This window comes from Durio zibethinus, unplaced genomic scaffold, assembly GCF_047325235.1.
Source record: "Durio zibethinus cultivar Kanyao isolate XHJ-2024 unplaced genomic scaffold, ASM4732523v1 HiC_scaffold_3, whole genome shotgun sequence".
Taxonomy (NCBI): domain Eukaryota; kingdom Viridiplantae; phylum Streptophyta; class Magnoliopsida; order Malvales; family Malvaceae; genus Durio; species Durio zibethinus.
In genome coordinates this window covers 1,172,822-1,177,821 of record NW_028323044.1, presented here as the reverse complement: position 1 = coordinate 1,177,821, position 5,000 = coordinate 1,172,822, and positions in this window count along the sequence as shown.

The window sequence follows — 5,000 nt, the reverse complement described above, 5'->3', positions numbered from 1 at the left end:
TCCGCCGCGTGCACGGGCTGGAGCTCGGCTCCCTTTTTTTGCATGCAAGCCAACCGATCGAGGCCATGGGCGCCTGCCGGTCACCGGAGCAACCAGTCGCCGGACAAAAATCGCCGGAAGGCATGCACGCCCTGTATTTCGTTCGAGGGACGTTGGCCGGGGTGCACGCAATGGGAGGCCCATCGCGCACACCTACTCCCCCCGTGGGGGGGGGAGAGGGGGTGCCGGACCACCACCCCCTAAAGAGCATTAGAGATTTTACAGATATGCTACCAGTAGACGTTAAAATGTCTGAAACGGGGACACTTTTTCCAAACAAGCAAATCCCACACCGAGGGTGCGCAGGTGCCGATGGTGGTCGAGGCATGTGCCCGCAACAAGGGCCAACGTGAGCCGATGGTGGTCGAGGCAACCGCCCGCACCAGCTCGAGGCATGTGCCCACACCAAGGCCCGGCATGTATCGATGGTGTTCGACGTAGGGGCAATCTTCTGCTGATGGTGGTCGAGGCAAGAGCCCGCACCAAGGGCCAGCGTGTGCCCATGGTGCTCGAGGCAACCGTCCGCACCAGGGCCCAGCGTGTGCCGATGGTGGTCGAGGCAACCGCCCGCACCAGGGCCCAGCGTGTGCCGATGGTGCTCGAGGCAACCGCCCGCACCAAGGGCCGGCTTGTGCCGATGGTGTTCGAGGCAACCGCCCGCACCAGGGCCCAGCGTGTGCCGATGGTGGTCGAGGCAACCGCCAGCACCAGGGCCCAGCGTGTGCCGATGGTGGTCGAGGCAACCGCCCGCACCAGGGCCCAGCGTGTGCCGATGGTGGTCGAGGCAACCGCCCGCACCAGGGCCCAGCGTGTGCCGATGGTGGTCGAGGCAAGCGCCCTCACCAGGGCCCAGCGTGTGCCGATGGTGGTCGAGGCAAGCGCCCGCACCAAGGCCGAGCGTGTGCCGATGGTGGTCGAGGCAAGCGCCCGCACCAGGGCGCAGCGTGTGCCGATGGTGGTCGAGGCAAGCGCCCTCACCAAGGCCGAGCGTGTGCCGATGGTGGTCGAGGCAACCGGCCGCACCAAGGGCCGGCGTGTGCCGATGGTGTTCGAGGCAACCGCCCGCACCAGGGCCCAGCGTGTGCCGATGGTGGTCGAGCCAGGAGCCCGCACCAAGGGCCGGCTTGTGTCGATGGTGTTCGGGGCAACCGCCCGTACCAGGGCCCAGCGTGTGCCGATGGTGCTGGGGGCAAGCGCCCGCCCCAGGGCCCAGCGTGTGCCGATGGTTATCGGGGCAACCGGCCGCACCAGGGCCCAGGGTCTCCCGATGGTGCTCGAGGCAACCGCCCGCACCAAGGCTCAGCATGTGCCGATTGTGATCGAGGCAACAACCCACACCAGGGCCCAGCTTGTGCCGATGGCGGTCGAGGCAAGTGCCCGTACCGAAGGGCAGCCTATGCCGATGATGGTCGATGCATGTGCCATCACCATGCGTCATCATGTGCCATTGATGGTCGAGGCCTTGGCCGAAGTTCGATTTTGAGCCACGGTGCCCATGCTTGGCTCCAGCATGTGCTGGTGCCGCATTTTTTTCACTCGGGACAGCATCGCCGGAGCATCGCCGGAGCATCGCCGGAGTACCGCCGGAGAACCTGACCGGCGGCATTGGGGTTCCGGCGATTGGGAGGGGGGCCGGGGGGGTGTGCGCACATGATGTGCGATGGGTGCTGGTACTTGGCCTTGTGTTGGCCCCCTATCCCTCATCAAACCTCTGAGAATTCACACCCCCTTAAAGAGCATTTGAGATTTTACAGGTTTGCTACCAGTAGCCGTTAAAGTGTCTGAAATGGGGACACTTTTTTCAAACGGTCACAAAATCTTCTCTACTTCGAGTTTTTAGCTGAATTTTTTTGTGCATGCCAACAAAAATAGAAGGATCATGCCTACAAAATTTGGGGCCAAAAATCCTTATAAAAAAATTTTAAAAATTCCCGAACCGCAAAAAGTTTCGAAAATCGTGAAAAATAGAAAACGAGTCATCTTCCAACGAAACTTCACGTGAAGGCTTAGGGGACCATTGTATGAATTTACAAGCCATAAAAATGGCATTGGCACGGCAGAAATTTGAAGATGTGCCTAAACCCACCAGGGCCCAGCGTGTGCCGATGGTGCTCGAGGCAACCGCCCGCACCAAGGCCCAGCGTGTGCCGATGGTGGTCGAGGCAACCGCCCGCACCAGGGCCGATAGTGTGCCGATGGTGCTCGAGGCAACCTGTCGCACCAGGGCCCAGCGTGTGCCGATGGTGATCGAGGTAACCTGCCGCACCAGGGCCCAGCGTGTGCCGATGGTGGTCGAGGCAAGTTCCCGCACCAGCGCCCAGCGTGTGCCGATGGTGCTCGAGGCAACCGACCGCACCAGGGCCCAGCGTGTGCCGATGGTGCTCGAGGCAACCTGCCGCACCAGGGCCCAGCGTCTGCCGATGGTGCTCGAGGCAACCTGCCGCACCAGGGCCCAGCGTCTGCCGATGGTGCTCGAGGCAAGCGCCCGCACCAGGGCCCAGCGTGTGCCGATGGTGGTCGAGGCAAGCGCCCGCACCAGGGCCCAGCGTGTGCCGATGGTGCTCGAGGCAACCTGCCGCACCAGGGCCCAGCGTGTGCCGATGGTGCTCGAGGCAACCGACCGCACCAGGGCCGAGCGTGTGCCGATGGTGGTCGAGGCAAGCGCCCGCACCAGGGCCCAGCGTGTGCCGATGGTGGTCGAGGCAACCTGCCGCACCAGGGCCCAGCGTGTGCCGATGGTGCTCGAGGCAACCGACCGCACCAGGGCCGAGCGTGTGCCGATGGTGCTCGAGGCAAGCGCCCGCACCAGGGCCCAGCGTGTGCCGATGGTGCTCGAGGCAACCTGCCGCACCAGGGCCCAGCGTGTGCCGATGGTGCTCGAGGCAACCTGCCGCACCAGGGCCCAGCGTGTGCCGATGGTGGTCGAGGCAAGCGCCCGCACCAGGGCCCAGCGTGTGCCGATGGTGGTCGAGGCAAGCGCCCGCACCAGGGCCCAGCGTGTGCCGATGGTGGTCGAGCCAGGAGCCCGCACCAAGGGCCGGCTTGTGTCGATGGTGTTCGGGGCAACCGCCCGTACCAGGGCCCAGCGTGTGCCGATGGTGCTGGGGGCAAGCGCCCGCCCCAGGGCCCAGCGTGTGCCGATGGTTATCGGGGCAACCGGCCGCACCAGGGCCCAGGGTCTCCCGATGGTGCTCGAGGCAACCGCCCGCACCAAGGCTCAGCATGTGCCGATTGTGATCGAGGCAACAACCCACACCAGGGCCCAGCTTGTGCCGATGGCGGTCGAGGCAAGTGCCCGTACCGAAGGGCAGCCTATGCCGATGATGGTCGATGCATGTGCCATCACCATGCGTCATCATGTGCCATTGATGGTCGAGGCCTTGGCCGAAGTTCGATTTTGAGCCACGGTGCCCATGCTTGGCTCCAGCATGTGCTGGTGCCGCATTTTTTTCACTCGGGACAGCATCGCCGGAGCATCGCCGGAGCATCGCCGGAGTACCGCCGGAGAACCTGACCGGCGGCATTGGGGTTCCGGCGATTGGGAGGGGGGCCGGGGGGGTGTGCGCACATGATGTGCGATGGGTGCTGGTACTTGGCCTTGTGTTGGCCCCCTATCCCTCATCAAACCTCTGAGAATTCACACCCCCTTAAAGAGCATTTGAGATTTTACAGGTTTGCTACCAGTAGCCGTTAAAGTGTCTGAAATGGGGACACTTTTTTCAAACGGTCACAAAATCTTCTCTACTTCGAGTTTTTAGCTGAATTTTTTTGTGCATGCCAACAAAAATAGAAGGATCATGCCTACAAAATTTGGGGCCAAAAATCCTTATAAAAAAATTTTAAAAATTCCCGAACCGCAAAAAGTTTCGAAAATCGTGAAAAATAGAAAACGAGTCATCTTCCAACGAAACTTCACGTGAAGGCTTAGGGGACCATTGTATGAATTTACAAGCCATAAAAATGGCATTGGCACGGCAGAAATTTGAAGATGTGCCTAAACCCACCAGGGCCCAGCGTGTGCCGATGGTGCTCGAGGCAACCGCCCGCACCAGGGCCCAGCGTGTGCCGATGGTGGTCGAGGCAACCGCCCGCACCAGGGCCGATAGTGTGCCGATGGTGCTCGAGGCAACCTGTCGCACCAGGGCCCAGCGTGTGCCGATGGTGATCGAGGTAACCTGCCGCACCAGGGCCCAGCGTGTGCCGATGGTGGTCGAGGCAAGTTCCCGCACCAGCGCCCAGCGTGTGCCGATGGTGCTCGAGGCAACCGACCGCACCAGGGCCCAGCGTGTGCCGATGGTGCTCGAGGCAACCTGCCGCACCAGGGCCCAGCGTCTGCCGATGGTGCTCGAGGCAACCTGCCGCACCAGGGCCCAGCGTCTGCCGATGGTGCTCGAGGCAAGCGCCCGCACCAGGGCCCAGCGTGTGCCGATGGTGGTCGAGGCAAGCGCCCGCACCAGGGCCCAGCGTGTGCCGATGGTGCTCGAGGCAACCTGCCGCACCAGGGCCCAGCGTGTGCCGATGGTGCTCGAGGCAACCGACCGCACCAGGGCCGAGCGTGTGCCGATGGTGGTCGAGGCAAGCGCCCGCACCAGGGCCCAGCGTGTGCCGATGGTGGTCGAGGCAACCTGCCGCACCAGGGCCCAGCGTGTGCCGATGGTGCTCGAGGCAACCGACCGCACCAGGGCCGAGCGTGTGCCGATGGTGCTCGAGGCAAGCGCCCGCACCAGGGCCCAGCGTGTGCCGATGGTGCTCGAGGCAACCTGCCGCACCAGGGCCCAGCGTGTGCCGATGGTGCTCGAGGCAACCTGCCGCACCAGGGCCCAGCGTGTGCCGATGGTGGTCGAGGCAAGCGCCCGCACCAGGGCCCAGCGTGTGCCGATGGTGGTCGAGGCAAGCGCCCGCACCAGGGCCCAGCGTGTGCCGATGGTGGTCGAGGCAACCGCCCGCACCAGGGCCCAGCG